Source organism: Echinops telfairi, unplaced genomic scaffold (genome assembly GCF_000313985.2).
Source record: "Echinops telfairi isolate 266 unplaced genomic scaffold, ASM31398v2 ScPeMD7_7457;HRSCAF=8495, whole genome shotgun sequence".
Taxonomy (NCBI): Eukaryota; Metazoa; Chordata; class Mammalia; order Afrosoricida; family Tenrecidae; genus Echinops; species Echinops telfairi.
In genome coordinates, this window is record NW_022111357.1 from 85,848 (window position 1) to 103,847 (window position 18,000).

At 44.2% G+C, this 18,000-nt stretch overlaps 1 pseudogene; it reads right to left on the reverse strand.

The window, feature by feature from the left end:
• Positions 1 to 3,031: 3,031 nt before the first annotated feature.
• LOC101663927 lies at positions 3,032 to 5,867 on the reverse strand (annotated as a pseudogene).
• Between the last annotated feature and the right edge of the window lie 12,133 nt (positions 5,868 to 18,000).

Below are 18,000 nucleotides of genomic sequence, written 5' to 3' on the forward strand. Positions count from 1 at the left end.
TGTGCTCTGATCAGACATGTCCCTCTCCCTGAGCTGTAGCTTCAGTGCTGTCCTCTGAAGTGAATTCTTCTGCGGGGAGGGGCGGCTTCCCACGTAGTTGGGATTGAAGTACTACATATTATTTTTAATACATACATAGCTGATAGGAGAATAAAAACATGGACAGAAAGATGCACAGCAATTTCAGGATAGCATTTATTTCTTGGGTTGAGGCAAATAGAGCAAAATGTTGAAATTTGTTAAATCTGACTGATAGGCCCAAAGATCCTTGGTACATTTATATCTGGATTGTTCTGCGTTAAAAAAAAAAAAAACACCTGAGAATTTTGTACATTAAACACACACACAAAAAGAAAAAGCAGGTGGAGGCTGGGAAAGACTTCCTTTATTAATATGAATCAACCTGGCAACTTACTTCTAGCTGCTAACCTTGCAAAATTTAAACCCAAAGCCTGGCTTATGTTTTATTCAAAATTCCTAGGGGAACTGAGTTCAAGAGCTAATATAGGTTCTGGGAACTATTAAGGAAAACAATGAGTCTTGCCCCAGGTAACATATATGCCAGGAAGACTCTGGAGTTTCTATAAATTGAACAATGATTAGATCAATGACAACACTGGCATGAACACTATTATTTAAACTGGCGTATTAATAAAAAGAAGGAACTAGAAGTGAAAAGAAGCTCACATTTATTTAACACATAGAACTGGCTGTTCAAACTCATCCCTGTTTTTCTAAGCGCTCCCATTCGACCACGAGATCTTCAAATTATCTTAAGTGACAGATTTGAGCCCTCTGCAGTCCCCTCTGGGCTTCCAACATAGAAACGAGTAACTAGATTAAGTGGACAGAAAAATGTTTTCGACACGTGAGAGTGTACTGTTTTACAGGCATTTTACTAAGAAGATTCATTCTTAGATATTTCATGTATAAGTGAAAATAATCACATATGTATAAGAAATATGTTATTACTGATAGTCATGAAACACAGCCCCACAATTGTTATGTTTGAGTCACTGTGTCAATCCATTTTATCAAGGATCTCCCTCATTTTCAATGACCTTCCACTTCACCAAGCATGATGTCTTCTTCCAAGGACTGCTTTCTCCTGATCACACGTTCAAAGTATGTGAGACAACAGCTCACTGTCTTCGTTGCTAAGCAGCATTCCGGTTGGGTGTCTTCCAAGACAGATTTGCTTATTTTTCTGGCAGTTCCTGATACTTTCAAAATTCTTCGCCAACACCAAAGCGCAAATGCATCAATTCTTCCTGGGGTTTCCTTATTCGTTGTCTCATTGTCACAGGCATATGAGGCCATCGAAAATACCATGGCTTGGAGCAGGCACACCTTAATCCTCAGAGTGACATCTTTGCTCGTTGACACTTAAAAGTAGTCTTTTGCCGCAGAGTTGACTTAGGCAGCACATCCTTTGATCTCTTGACTGCTGCTTTGATGAGCATCGATTATGAATCCAAGTAGAATAAAATCCTTGGTATCTTCAATCCTTTCTGTTTAGCATGATGTTTCCTATTGGTCCAGTTGTGAGGATTTCTATTTTATTTACATTGAATTGCAACCAATATTGAAAGTTGCAATCTTTGATTGTCATCAACAAGTGCTTCAAGCCCTTCACCTTCAGCCAGCAAAGTTGTGTCATCTGCATATCATAGATTGCTAATAGGTCTTCCTCCTACTCTTGATGCCTCGTTCTTCTTCATATGGCTCAGCTTGTTGGACTATTTGCTCAGCATACAGACTGAATAAGTGTGGTGGAAGGATACAACCGCGATGAATCCCTTTCTTGATTTGAAACCATGTGATATCCCCATGTGTTATTTGAACAACTGCCTCTTGGTCTACGTACAGGCTCCAAACAAGCACAATAGAAGTCACACTCTTCACAATATTAGCCACAGCTTGTTAGAAGCTTTTGTGTAGTCAATAAAACACAAATAAACATCTTTCTGGGATTCTCTGCTTTCAGCCAAAATCTGACATCACCAATGATAACTCTCATTCCACGTGCTTGCCTAAATCTGATTCGAATTTCTGGCCACTCCTTGTCAATTTGCTGTTGCAGCCATTTTTTAATTATCTTCAGCAAAAATGTTCCTGCATGTGATTTAAATGATACTATTTGATGATCCCCACATTCTGTTGGATCACCTTCCTGCAGATCTCTCCCTCTCAGTTGGTCAGGTAACTGTTTTCTAAATTCATTGGCCTAGAAGAGTGAGTGCTTCCAGTGCTGCATCAGCGGGTTGGAGCGTTTCAGTTGGCATTTCATCCATTCCTGGAACCCGGCTTGCTAATGTCTTCCATGCAGCATGGACTTCTTCTTTCACTAGCATGCGTGTTTGATCATATCCCCTCTCTTGAAATGGTTGAATGTCGGTGAATTCTTTTTGGTACACTGATTTTGTCTATTCCTTCCCTCTTCTTCTGATGCCTCCTGCATCATTCGCTATTTTGTCCTTAGAATCCTTCAATATTGCAACTCAATATTTCATTTTTTTTCTTCCATCCCTTCAGCTTTAGATATGCTGAGCGTGTTCGTCCTTTCTGGCTTTCTAACTCCGTAGTTTGGTGCATTTCATTATCGTCCTTTACTTTGTCTTCCAAAGTTGTCCTTTGAACATTTCTGTTAAGCAATGTGACATCATCATATCGCTATGCTTTAGCCACTCTATTTTCAAGAGCAAGTTTCCGGATGTCTTCTGTCGTCCACTTTGTTCTTTTCTTTATTCCCTGCCTTAAAAAAATTACTTTTAGTGGAAAAGTAAATTTTATTGATGGATGAAAAACTAACCTGATTTTTAAAAATATAGACAGTAAACAATAATCACTATATTCTTCTGGAATTCTATTTTTCTTCTCACTTTAAGCCAAAAGAACACAAAATTAGAGACTGTCAGTGAGCTAGTCATTTGTAGTGCCTTCAACAAAAACTGCATAGTTCAGCAGTTGTATAGCATTAAATATTTACATTTTTTCTGAAACCCTGAAAGTTTTAACTTTTGTATTGACCTCAAAAGCTGATGTAATCACCTACATTGGATGATTCAGAGATTATTTTCCCTTTTCTGTCACCCTGGCATTTGGCTAATTCTACTTGCAATATTTTCATTTTAGATCTTTCTTGTTCTAATGCAGCATGAAGTAAAGTAACCTGTATAATTAGTTCATCATGATACGTTGTGATTCATCAGCTTGCAGGCGTGCTTCTGCGTTATCCCTCATTTCACCTTCCTGAAGCATTTTCAATAACTGTGCATTTTTGCCTTCATTTCTTTAACTTTGCCTCCCATCGAGGGATCGCATTTTCTAGCTTCTGGATTTCAGCCTCTTTTCTTTTCAGTTCCAATGCTAGGTTTTCAGATCTTCCATATTTCCCAACGACTTCCTCAGACTTTTTACTAACGTGAGCTTCAGACTGAAAATCTTTGGGTGATACTGTGAGAGCTTTGTCTTTCCCCTGATGATTCTCATCTTTTTAATTTATACCTCTTGACTGAATGGAAGCATATATCTGACTTTCATACTCCTCTTTGTGCCCTTCATATTCTGGTTTACTTAGCAACAATGCCTTGTCAAACTTTGCTTCATCAAACATTTCAGATGTCAGGTGCTCATCTCTCTGTCTCTACTCTTGCCAGTTTTCTTCTCCCGAGTCCTTCTGTCCTGAGTTGGACAATGAAAGCTCATGCTGAGTGTTACAAATGGCATGTGACAATTTCTGGGGAATTTTCTTAAAAGCAAGAGTTCGAAGCTCTTTGCTTGCCTCTGTTGTTGTTTCGTCTGTTTTCCCCTTTTCTCTCTCTTGTTCTCATGTGTAGTTGATTTACTTCCCAAAGCTTGCGACTTTCCATTATTGAGACCTTTGCCTTTTTCAGGCTCAGAATGGGACCAGAGCTAAATATTGAAATCTCATTTTCCCCTGGTGAGATAGTTAGTTTATTGTGCCAACTTGGCCGATAAACACAAGTGGGATTAATTGAAGGGCAGAGAGATAAATGGCTCGGTGAGCCCTGCCTTTCTTGTCTCTTGCTCTTTGATCATCAGACCAGTGTGCGGCTGCCTTGCTTGTTCTGTGCCTCAATTTGCAAGCTACACTACCTGTGGGACACCTAACCCGTGGATTGTGTCACTGTAATTTGAGGGTCCTTCAAGACCTGCTTTGCCACACCATTGGAATTTACATCTCTGGAGCTGGGGACTGTCAGACCCTGTCATCTGGCTGACTGTTGGTGACCTGCCTTGCTGTTTGCTGCCTGTGCCCAGATTGCCTGAATTGCTCTACAGAGGACTACCCGGCGGCCCTCAAGACTTGAAGGACTGCCAGTGTCTCACAGCTGTCTCACGGGAGTGAGTTGCACTGAGCCATTTGTACTGCTTTATAATTTAACTGTTTATTTCTTGTGTTATATCTCCATCTATCTGTGTGTGTGTATATATACAGCAATCTGGTTTTGTCTCTCTAGAGAACCCTGTCTAACACATCTGGTGACATTAAAAATTGGTACAACCACTATAGAACTCTAACTATCAGTCAATACTAAGTACCAAGCACAGAGCTAAGTACTACTGAGGCCATTGTAAGTATTTTTCTTTTAAAATGCTTCTGTCAAAAATAATTCTTCATTGGTGTATGAAAGCCAAATTTCACACATTAGTTGCTAACCAATGCTAAAATACTTCCTCACACAAAAAGCACAGCACATAAAACAGGGCTGAATGAGCGACCTCACTCAAAAAGAGAAGCAGCTTCAAAAGCGCACTGAGAGTTGAGACTGGGCTGGGTCCAGTACGGAGAGTGCTGGAGCAGGCTTCCACCAGGTGAGAGTGGAGCCTGTGGTCGTCCTGCATTCGGCATCATTGCACGTGTTTCATGAGTCTGAAGAGGACTTGATAGATTGGTATCAGATATATGAGCTAATATCGGATGTATGGACTTGATCTGAACTGGGGTGGGACGTTTTCTCTATATTCAATTGTTCTTGTATATAAACCTCTTTCTTATTACATATGAGTATGTATGAATTTGTTTTTCGAGTGTACCCAGACTGTGAGGAACAGAAGGATTTCTCTTAAGTTGTCTCCCCAAAATATGTACCAGACTTAGCTGCTTAAGAGTGTGACTGTACAATAGGTGATCAGCGAAAGTAGGTCAGAGGTTATTCTCCTTAACATCAGCCATCTATAGTGGCTAGACTATTAGTCTGACTCACCCTAAATAAAACCCACTCCCTTTTGATAAGGATAGTGGTGGTCTGTTTACTTGTAGGAGATATTAGAGAGGACAAACCCGCCCAAGGATGACCAAGGTTAGATAGCCATTATCAGCTGTCAAGATCAAGCAGATACCACTGTTTATCCCACAACAAATGTGGGCACACCCCTAGGTCATCCCCCTCCTATTGATTGTTTTGCCTATGTCGCTACCCCTCCCTGTGACTTAGGTTATTGTCTGCTATCAGGGGACTTGCATGCCTCCCAGAATAGTAATTGTCTGCTTTATTGTATGAGACACCAGAACGATCAAACTTGTTCAAGAATGAAATGTATTGCCCCTCTCTGTGATGTATGACTCTGTAATCAGATCCCCCTAAAGTGATACTGAGGTGAGCAATGCTACCATGAATTGTGTCTGACTCCATTACTTGACTCCATCCTTTAACTCTCATGCTCTCTATGACTTTACTATAATCTCTACTTATTATCGCTGTACAATTGTGCCTACCGAACCTGTGATGTTTTGTGGGGTTCCCTCTTCCCTTTAACCCCACACCAGACTAACACATCTTCTCTAGGAAACTCTCCCTATAATTCTCTTAATGCAAAACCAGAATCAAACTCACCACCATTGAGGCAATTCCAACCCTATGCAGTATCTGGTATACTAATTAAAGAGTAAGCATTCAAACACAAATGGTGTTGGATAGATGAACAAGTGAATAGATATCATTTGAAAACATAACCTGTAGATCTGTGGGGACCAGGGGGAATCAAGCTGTTCCTGATCTGATCTAAGAGTCTCAGGAGAATTAAATAAAACAAAACAAACAGGAACTCTTTAAAGTCATATCTTTGGGAAGATCCTAAATGCCCATCTGTCCAGATGCAAAGCAATAAAACACGTTTATCTCTACCTCTCAAACACACACAGGCAATACAGAACCAGGACCTCTTAGATCGGTGCAGCTGTAGTCTCTGAATGCGGCGCACCACAAAGGAAAAGGGCTCCGAGTCGTCGTTAACACTGCTCTGACCCTGCTTCTGCCCTATGTTTCTACTCTGCTGCTTTTTTATGTTGGGAGCAAAGGAAAATAAATAGCTTCCTGTGACCCAGGATCTACTGGATAAGGAGGAGCCCCTAAAGCCCAGAGAGACTTTTTCAAAGTGCAGACTTTTTTTCTGAGGCTAAAGCTTCGGACAATTTTGAAGATGCTTGAACATAAACTCCAGTCAGAAAATAGCTAACACAGTGTCTGTGGACTAGTTAGGCTGCTATCAGACATTACATGGGAAACACTACAGACAACTCAGGGCAAGAGACACAGCAATGAGAGATCTCAACTGCCACTCATCCAAAACCCTCCTCCACACGCACCTCATGAAGAAAGAGTTTCCTAACGAGGATGGAACAGCCGGATTTTACCTTTGCTGCCAACACCTTTATCTGCCCACTTCTCTCTTCTATCAAGTCTCCCTGCCAAATAAGAAAACGCAAAGTAAGTACATCACATCCATTCTTTAAATGGTCAACATGGGTCGACCCAGTATTTGATTGGCTTGTCCCCATCACATTTTCTTGAAGGGTAAAGTGTCATCCTGCCTTCCAAACCAACACTGCCATTGAGGCCATTATTCCAACTCGCAGGGACCTTACAGGACAGGCAGAACAGCCCTGTGGGTTTCAGACTGCAGCCACAGACGGGCGCAGAAGGCCTCCTCTTTCTCCCGTGGAGTGGCTGGGAGTTTTGAACTGCTGGCCGTGCCTTTAGCAGCCCAACTCACAGCCACTACATCACCAGGACTCCTTGAAAAACTGGAAGATGGGCTACAGCAAGACTAATGATACAGAAACTATTCCTTGGCCATGCTGGTAAGAGTAATAAACTCAAAACAAAACAAACCCAAAAATTCGGGGCCACTGAATCAATTCTGACTCGTGGAAACCCGAGTCAGAATTGACTCAATGGTTGTGGGGGTTTGGTTTGGTTTTTGACAAAGGGCAGCTGAAAGAGAACACACAACGACACCAGCTTTGCCAGACGTGCAAACTCACACACACGGACTCTCCGGTGCTGTCTTCTGATCGCTAAACTGAGCTGAAGCTCCAGCCAGAGTTGCACCACCTGAGGCCTTGGACTTAGCCAAACATTGGGCAAAACCAGTCAGTGGCTCGGCACCAGCCAAGCAAACCTTTGCTGGTGAGAAGGACTGGTTCTCAGGTTGTGCTACTATTCCTAGGCCTGAAGCGATTCCATCTGGAAGTTTGTTTTAAAACTCAGCTACTAGGAAAACAGGTTCTGTGAGGCATCGAGGGAAGCACATGCTCAGAATACCTCACACGGAAAGGACCCAAGAAAAATACTTAAGCCTTGAGTTGCAATTTTGAAAGATTCCATAAACAAAATCTTGAATGATGCAGGAAGCATCAAAATAAGATGGAAAGAATACATAGTCACTGGACCAAAAAGAATTCATCAGCAGTCCACCATTCCAGGAGGTAGCATATTAGCAAGAGCCAAGGCTACTGAAGGAAGAAGTTCAAACTGCACCGAATGCATTAACCAAAAACAGTGGGTTCCGAAATCTGGAGACGCACTGGAAGCCCTCAGCTCTGCTGGGAAATGTGGAAGAGAGCTACGTGGCCAATTGACTGGAAGAGATCCATGGTTGTGCCCATTCCAAAGAAAAGTAAGCCAACAGAAAGCTCAATCTAGAGAACAACGTCATTGATTTTGCACACAAGTAAAATTTGGCTTAAGATCATCCAACAACAGTTGTAGTAGTACATTGACAAGGAGCTTCCAGAATAGATGTAGAAGAGGTTGTGGAGCAAGGCATATCATTGCTGAGGTCAGATGGACCTTGGCTCAAAGCAGAGACTACCAGAAAGATGTCTACTTGTGTCCCAATTACTATGCGAAGGCATTCAACTGTGTGGATCATGATAAACTGTGGATGAAGTTGAGAAGAAGGGGAATCCCAGAACACGTCATTGAGCTCATGGAGAACTTTTCCAGGGATCAAGAGGCAGTTCGGTGAAAAGAACAAGGAAATGCTGCCTGGTTTAAAATCAGGAAGGGTGTGTGTCAGGGTTGTATCCGCTCGCTATACTTGTTCAATCTGTACGCTGAGCAAGTCATCAGAGAAGCTGGAGTATCTGAAGAGCGCAGCACCAAGGCTTATCAACACTCTGTGATGTGCAGATGACCCAACCTTGAAGCACTTGCTGGCAAAGCACAAAGATTGCAGCCTTCAGTATGGATGACAACTCAACGTAAGGAAGACCAAACCTTCACAACTGGACCAATAGGGAACATCGTGATCAATGGAGGAAAAGTGGGAGTTGTCAAGGATTTTGTCTTACTTGGATTCAGAATCAATGCTCAGGGAAGCAGCAGTCAGGAGATCAAAAGACGAGTTGCATTAGGTAAATCTGCTGCACCAGACCTCGTTAGAGCATTGAAAAGCAAGGATGGCACCTGAGGATGACGGTGCACATTGCGTCGTATGCATATGAAAGCTGGACACTGCGGAAGGAAGACTGTACGGAAGAGGTCCGTCTAGGGTGCTCCTTAGAGACAAGGACAGCAAGACTTGGTCTTACATATTTTGAACCTATTGTCAAAAGGGATCAGTCCTTGGCAAAGGGCATCATGTTTGGTGGAGGGGTGGCCAAAAAGAGGAAGGCCCCAGTGAGATGGATTGGCACGGTGGCTGCATCAGTGGGCTCAGGCCCAGGAGTAACTGTGAGGATGGCGCCGGACCAGGCAGCGTTTCATTCTTGTGCAGAGGGTCGCGATGGGTCGGAGCCAACCCGATGGCACCTAATAGCAAGGTTCGTGATCTGTACATTTGCTGAGACAGATGAGGACTTACTTCCCAAAGAAGAGAAATGAGAGAAGACAAAACGTATTGTTTGTACAATCAATCCAAAAGTCAAAGAAACTTTCCTTTATAATTTTGATAAATCAAAAGTAGGATTCATGTGAATGCAAAGGCAAACAAGTAACATTTATTTTAGACCAGAGACTTATGTCAAGGTACAGAAAATAAGTAACAGTCAACAACACATTTTGAGTTTGCTCGAGTTTTTAGTATTTTCTGTTTTCTCTCACACTGGAGTTTATCTCTGCTGTATTTTGTAAGTGTTGGTAGCCTTCTTGACTCTCTGTTATGTATTTTTTTGTTTTTTGGTATATGAAACCCAGGATGAGTGAATCTTTAGAGACAATGACTAGATTAAGTGTTCCTGGGGGGGTTGGCAGGGGAGAAGGAGGGGGAGCGTGGATCTAATAACAAAGAGTACAAGAAGGAAGGGAAGGTTTTGAACTTGATTGTGGTAGCAGTTGCACCACACTTGCTGACGTAACTGAACTATTAGTTGTAGGCAGTCTGGACCCTGTCCTACTAAAGTGGTTGAAAAAGAGAGAGAGCGTCAAAGATATAAAGCAGGAGGAGTAGAAAGGTGGTACAAGGAACAGTTTTAAAACAAACTTCCAAATTGAATTAACGTCTCTCCAGAAATTCTCCCAATTAAACCGAAGCAACAAGGCTACTAAAGTAAGCCCTTCAATTAAGTTATTGAAAGAAATTCTCAATCTCCGACTGAGACCTATTCGCTTGTCTTCAGAGGTTATAATGAAAACCGTATTTGCATTGCACTTGCAATTTGCTTACACAATTTGGCTGATTAAAGTCTGTGGACTCTTTAGCAAATTCCCATATCAAGATATTGTTCATAATACTTCATAAAAGATAATAATTGGCTAATTTAAATAAGTGCCTTCACCAATTTTTAAAAGATCCAAGGCTAATTTTTTCCCTCCTTTTTTTTAAGTGTAGTCAGAATGCTTTTTTTTTTTAATAAATCATTTTATTGGGGCTCGTACAACCCTTATCACAATCCATACATCCATCCATTGTGTCAAGCACATTTGTACATGTGTTACCATCATCATCATTCTCAAAACATTTCCTTTCTACTTGAGCCCTTGGTATCAGCTCCTTAGTTTTCCCCTCCCTCCCTTTCCCACCCTTCCTCCCAAACCCTTCATAATTTATAAATTATTATTATTTTTGTATGTTTACACTGTCTGATGTATTTTTTCACCCACTCTTCTGTTGTCCATCCCCCTGGGAGAGGGTTATATGTAGATCATTGTGATCGGTTGCCCCTTTCCCCTCCCCACCTTCCCCTTACCCTCCTGGTATCTCTACTCTCATTACTGGTCCTCAGGGGTTTATCTGTCCCGGATTCCCTGTGTTTCCAGCTCTGATCTGTACCCATGTACATCCTCTGGTCTAGCTGGATTTGTCAGGTAGAATTGGAATCATGATTGGGAGGGGTGGTGGGGTGGTGGAGAAAGCATTAAAGAACTAGAGGAAAAGTGTATGTTTCATCAGTGCTATTCTGCACCCTGACTCGCTCGTCTCCTCCCCGTGACCCTTCTGTGAGGGGATGTCCAACTGCCTACAGATGGGCTTTGGGTCTCCACTCCGCACTCCCCCTCATTCACAATGATATGATTCCCAGGCTAATTTTTAAATTTTTTCTAGCATTGGCCTATTCTTGTTATAAAAAGCAAACACAATATAAATGATCTATCCCTGTGCACAAATGGCTTTAACGAAAGCAGAGTCACTTGGTGGAAACCATGAGCCCTGAAAGCATATCTGAAAACGATTTTGACTATTAGGTGACTGTTAGGAGCCCTGGTGGCACAAAGGTGAAGTGCTCGATTGACCGTCACAGATTAGCAGTTCAAAGACTCCTGGCACTAGATGGCTGTTATTGTAAGGTGCCCCTGAGGTCCTTCTGACTCAGAGTGGCCTTACGTACAACAGAATGAAACGCTGCCCGGTGCCATGCCATCCTTCGTTTGTTCTTATGTTTGATGTTCTTAAGTCCTGATGTGCCATCAGTGAAGCCCCTGTGTCGTTGCATCTCTTTGAGGGTCTTCCTCTTCTTCACCACGCCTCTACTCTACCGCGCGGGAAGTCCCCCAGGGACTGGTCTCTCCTGAAAGCATGTCTCTCCATCCTGGCCTCTAAGGAACATTCTGGCTGTCCTTCTTCCAAGACAGAATTGTTTGTTCTTTTGCAATCCATGGTGCTTTCAATATTCTTCACCCTCACCATAATTCAAGTGCATCCATTCTTCAGTCTTCCTTATTCAAAGTCCAACTTTCACGTGCATATGAGGCGATGGAAAAGACTATGGCTTGGGCCAAGCTCACCTTAGTCCTCTCAGTAACATTCTTGCTTTTCAATACTTGAAGGAGATCTCATGCAGCAGACATGCCCAACGCAATTCATCCTTTGATTGTGAATCCAGGTTAAGACCGTGTCCTTGACAACTTCAACCTTTTCTCCATTGATCATGATGCGACCAAGTGTCCAGTGGTGAGGACTTTGGTCTTCTTGACATTGCGTTGTCATCCATACTGAAGGCCGCAATCCTTGATCTTCATCAGCAAGTGCTTCAAGTCCTCCTCACTTTCAGCAAGCAGGGTTGGGCGGTCTGATTACTACGGGTTGCTCATAAGCCTTCCTCCAGTCCTGAGGCTGCTCTCTTCTTCAGCTACTCCAGCTTCTCAGGGGACTTGCTCAGCGTGCAGAGTGAATAAACGTGGTGAGAGAAGCCAGCCCTGACGCCCAGATTACTTTCTGGAAGACCCTACAGGGCAGTTCTATCCTGCCCCGTGGGGTTGCAGATAGTCAATAATCAATTTGACAGCACCTAACAACAGCATCAGATGACCATTTCCCGTCCCTTTCTAATAAGGCCTTTGGATGAAAACCAAATGACAAGAACGCTAGGATTGTTCTGCAGGGTTCACAAGGTTCTCTCTTGTACCACGTCCTAAGCTCTAAAGGACCAGCATGCCCAGTCGTATGAAAGTCAAATGAAAAGAAATCTTACAGACCCTAAAAGAGAAGAAATGAGTGCTTCCTCAGAGAGACTCTGCTCCTGGAATTCTCAGACAACACCTCCTTTGTGAAGCACCCGCTGAGCTTCCGCTCATCCTGGGAAGGAGAAGCACTCATGTCCTTCGATGGTGGGATGACCCAAAGCCCCGGCTGTTGCCGAATGCCGGGGGCCGCAAAAGGCAAACCCAGTCAAAGCATCCTCAAAATAATGGGATCAAACCCAAACCAAACTCACTGCAATGGAATCGATGTTGACTCATAGCAACCCTACAGGACAAAGCAGAACTGCCTGTTTCCGAGAGCGAGATCATGCGGGAGTAGAAAGTCCTGTCTTTCACCCGTAAAGTGGCTAATGGTTAAAAATGTCAGACCTTTAGGTTAGCAGCCCAACGTGTAGCCGCTATATCAGCAGAACTCCTGTAAGTGGGCTGGTAATATATTAACCAAACTGAAAAGGAAACTGAAATTAAGTGAAAAAAGGTCAAGCAGCCTAATTACGGCAAAGCCCAAATTCTGTCCTAGATCTTTCTAACTCTACAAGTTAGGCTCCCGCCATTGGGAATAGACGAGGAGTGCTGGTGGCACAGAGGGCTACTTATTGAGCTGGCAACCACACGGTCCGTGGTTTGAACCCACCAGCTGCTCTGTGGGAGAAAGACGAGGATGTCCACACCTCAAAGTTTTAAAAGCTTGGAACCCACAGGGGCAGTTCTGCTCTGTCCCACAGGGTCACTGTGAGGGCCATGGCAGTCAGTGCACGTTCCGGAGTAGAACCCAGGGGAGAGCTACTGTCAAGCCTTTGGCGTCTACCCGTGTCGTCCGTGGCTCTGGAATCAAGGAGAGAAAACTAATGGAAACAGCAGTCGGAATGATTTACAATCCCGCAGGGTTCCGTCCGCCCATATAACACAAGTCGGTAGGAACTCCCTAGGGGAAGGGAAAAGAAGGGGAGGGGGAAATCTCCAAAGAAAAGATGTTAGATGGGCCAGGGGATGCTGGCTTCCCTGAGACCTGGCCGTAGAAGGATCATGGATTTCCTCTGACATTCGACTTTCCCCTCTTGTAGAGGAGCTCAGGCCTGCGGAGCTGGAAGAGCTACAAGCAGAGAGGGCAGGCTATCAGATCTTAGTCCTGTGCCAGCACAGCGCTCCCACAGCACGAGCTAGCATCTACTGTGCCTGAGATGCCAGCCTTTCTGAGTTGAACCTCACAGACCAAGGGAGCACAAGACAAGACCTTCCATGTCACATCATGGGGTTTTTTTCAACACCATTGCCAGCTCCTCCTGGTTCAGCAGGACCAGTCGATGTTGGAATCCTAGGATTCCATCTTAGCTTCTCTTTTTATCTCAGGCGGTGCCTTCTGCCTAAGAAATCTCATTTGTCCTCTAGCTTTAATTATAATAACTTCCCCCGGGAGGGAGGGGAAAAATAAGGACCTAATGCCAGGGGTTTAAGTGGAGAGAAAATGTTTTGAGAATGATGAGGGCAATGAATGTATAAATGTGCTTTACACAATTGATGTGTGTATGGATTGTGATAAGAGTTGTATGAGCCCCTAATAAAATGATTTTTTTTTATTATAATAACTTCCCAAACTATATCATCTGCCCAGAACTGTTTTGTTCCGTTTCAAAAATGAAACTCAGCTGCCGGACATCTCATTCAAGTGCTTTAACTCATAACGTCAACAACTGAATGAATCCTGGTTCTACCAACCCTACTGCTCCCTCAAGCCTTTTCTCTTTATAAATGGTATTCAAGGGGGCTGTCTACGCTCATCCTTCACAGCTGCACATCCATGAACCACCAAGTCCTACCTTGTCATCCCTCTCCTGGGCACCTCCATAACATCCTAACTGACCTTCCTGAATCTGTGCTTCATCTACTACATGGTATTTTTCCACACAACAAATTGGTCTTCTTAAAAGGCAAACATTCAACAGCTTCTAATTCTTCTTGGTGACTAGATACTTTGGCCCCCGCTTTGTCTCAGGCCGTGTCTCCCCTCCTTCTCCACACTTACCCGCAGTCATATTTTCAGTCCCTTGAACACACGATGCTTCTTCCCACCTTAAGACTGTTTCCATTGACTTCAACTTCCATTTCCATCTCTTCCCCTTGTCTAGCGAATGCCTGCGTATCTTTCACGGCTCCGCATTAACTTCCTGTAAAAGACTGTACAGGACATTTCAAGTCAGCAGACGGCCCACGTGCCGCCCTCCTCAATCTCTGCTCTCACCTCCTAGTCGGGTGGGTGGTCCCCAAGTTAGGGTTAAACTTTAGTACAATCACTCCTCACTTACTGACATGGTTAGGGTCCAAATGGCAAGTTGTTATGTGAAAATAGAAGATCACTACGTCATTACTTAAATACCAAACCGGGGAGAATCGCGGTCCAGCTGAGTTGACACGAATGAGGAGCACTGACGTAGAGGCACTTGACCAAAGTCAAAGGGCTGGCTGACTGTTCGGCCCGAATCCCACCTTTTCATCCAGCTTTGACTACGAAAGCATTTGCTCTTTGTACTGGAAGACAGACCGCTTGCTAAGTTGTTTTTCTTTGTGGTCCCCCCACAAAGCTGGCCGGCATTCTCTCTGGAGGTATTTGCACAAATGGTTATTGAAACTCTGGAAATATCGTGTCTCAAGCAACTTATTTCAATAATCAGTTCTTGGGATATCTGTAGTCATCCTGTGACTTTACAGAGATCGCCCCCAGAAAATACATTCAGATAGGGGCTATGTGCCTGTAAGTAATTATATGTGAAAGACCTGTCATCGTTCTGTAGCTATTTTGCAATATTAATCAGATCCGCTGGGCTCGGGCACAGGAACAATTGTGAGGATGGCACAGGACTCGGCAGTGTTTTGTTCTGTTCTGTATAAGGCTACTATGGGTCGGAACTGACCCAATGGCACTTCACAACTACCATAACCAGATCCTGTGACTGTTTATTGTCCACCAGTCACTGTAGACCGAGCTACTGTAAGGAAGCCTCTTTGGGAAGCTCCCACCCGCTCACCAAGCACGAATCACAAACTTTCTACACTGCTGTTCTTGCAGTTCAGTGGCAGCAAGTCCGTTCCGATTCATACTGGCCCTGTGTACAGCAGAGTGGAACACTGGGCCATGCTCAGAAGCGTCATACTCAAGTCCTTTGGGGGCAGCCTGTGTTAGTCTGGGTAGACTAGAGAAACAAATTCATAAACACACATATGTATATAAGGGAGAGGTTTAGATACAAGAAGAATTGAACATTGAGAAAACATCCCAACTCAGTCCAGTCCAAGGACATAAGTCTGACATTAGCCCATAGGTCCCACACCAATCTATAAAGTCCTCTTCAGACTCACGGAACACATTCCATGAAGCCAAATGCAGGACGATCACAAGCCGGTGGGTAGAAAGCCTTTGGGTCCAGTGGTGCTGGAAACATCTCAGCGCTGGCAGGGGTCTCTCTGTGGCTTCTTCGGCTTCCAAGGTCTGGTTGCGTCCATGTGTCTTGTTTTCTGCAATGTCTCCCAGGGAGTGGCAGAGAGAGAGAGGTGTCTTCAGCCTTCAAGGAGGAAGTCCCAGATTTCCCAGAATTCTCAGGAGAAGGTCATGCCCACACAGAAGCGCATTGGCTATCTCTGGATTAACAGTCCGGACTCCACCCCTTCCCTCTTAATCCTTAATTGACACCACACAGCCCTACATCAGTCCATCACATTGAGGGTCTTCCTCTTTTTCACGGTCCCTCTGCTTTACTAAGTAGAATGTCCTTTTCCAGGGACGGATCCCTGCTGATCACACATCCAAAGTATTTGAGGCAAAGTCTCACTGTTCTCCCTTCTAAGGAGCATTCTGGGGGTACTTCCCCCCAGACAGATGTGTGTGCTCTGGCAAAGCATGGTACTTTCAATATCCTCCACCAACTCCGTAACTCAAAGACATCAGTTATTCTCCAGCCCCTGTTGATTGCTCTGCTTTCACAGCCCATGTGAAGTGATTGACTATGCTATGCCTTGGGTCGGGCACACCTTAGTCACCAAAGTGACGTTTTGTCCTTCGATACTTTAAAGAAGGCTTGTGCAGCAAGTTGCCCCGGGCAACATCACATTGGATTTCTTGATGCTGCCTCCACGAGTGTTGCTTGTAGACCAAAGTAAAATAAAATCCTGACATTAATCTTTTCTCCATCTATCCTGATGGTCATGGATCAAGAGGCAGATGGTCATGGATCAAGGAATACTGCGTGCTTTAAATTCAAGAAAGTTGTGCATCAGAGTGGTATCCTCTCGGGATATTTATTTATTCAAACAGGAGGCTGAGCAAATCACCAGAGAAGCCGAGATAATAATCAGAGAATACAGCATCGGGTTTGGACAAAGGCTGTGAGATCCCGCCTCAAACCCGCATGGGTGTAATTGAAGGGAAGAAATTAAGAGACAGACAAGCATTTTGGGGTGTTCGCCTCTGCCATGACTTCAGGTGCCAGGTCCATGCAGAGAGAGAGATAATGTATTCCCAACTTCAATGTATATACCCTTGGCGCACGCAGGCCCCCTAACTATAGGTAACCACATACACAACAAAGTGGGCTGTACCCTTAACCCCAGAGGTCCCTGAGTTCATTGGAGAAGTAACCTAACACCAGTGTTGGGGGCAGGGAAGGGGGGTGACTGTCCCCTGAGCAGTGAGAGCAGAAGCAACATGTCTGCTCCGATAGATAAAGCTGCTGGCTACATAGCCATCAACCACGGGCTTGTAAGAGGTAACTTTAAGCAGCACTATTATGGGAAGATACTGTGGGGATTACTTTTATATGAGAATGTGAGTGGGACTCATCTCTAACCCATAAGTGTGAAGGCCTCCCTCCACCCAGAATCCTGGCCTGCCAGGCTTCTTAAGATATGAGAATAGAGAATTTGTCTGCATAGACTCTCTTCCTGTCCTCCGTTTCCCACAGAAGGCTCATTAACACCTGTGAGAAGCAGATGGCACAGGCTTGCTTGCTGGGGGTGAGGAGGACTGGAAACACTTACTGATGAAGATCAAGGGCTGCAGGTCAATGTCAACATAACCCAAATCCTCACCACTGGACCCAAAGGAAACACCATGGTAAATGGAGAAAAGATTGAAGTTATCAAGGACTTCATCTTGCTTGGATCCGCAATCAATGCTCCTGGAAGCAGCAGTCAGGAGATCAAATGACACATTCCCTGGGGTCAATCTGTGGCACAAGACCTCTTTAAGAGCAACCTTCAACACGCTTTAAAGTGTTAAAGAGCTAGGATGTTACTTGGAGGACACTTCAATCCCCTCCTACGCATGTGAAAGTTGGACATTGAACCAGGAAGCCCACACAAGAACCAATGCACGTGAATTGTGTGCTGTGATGAAGAATATTCAAAGTACCCTGGACTGTCAAAATAACAAAACAAATCTGCCCTGGAAGAAGTACACCCTGAATGCTCCTTAGAAGGGAGGATGGCGAGACTTTGTCTCAGTATTTCAGATGTTATCAGGAGACCAGTCCGTGGGACAGAACACCATGCTTAGTAAAGTAAATGGGCAGCAAAAGAGAGGAAGCCCCTTAATAAGATGGATTGACAGGGTAGGCCCCGCTGGACGCTCTCCCCACCTGGGGCTCTGTCACAAGCAGTATCCGTTTTCTGTCGAAATTAGAAAGGATGGAGGCAAGGTTCCGTGCGCATGCGCTGACAGACCCAAGCTGGAGGACAGCGGGGACCTGGAGATCGGAAAATCAGAGAACCTGGCTGCTGGCTGGAGATGAGAGCAGACCGGAGATTCAAAGGGGGCCAGAGAGCTGGAGCAGGCCGGAGA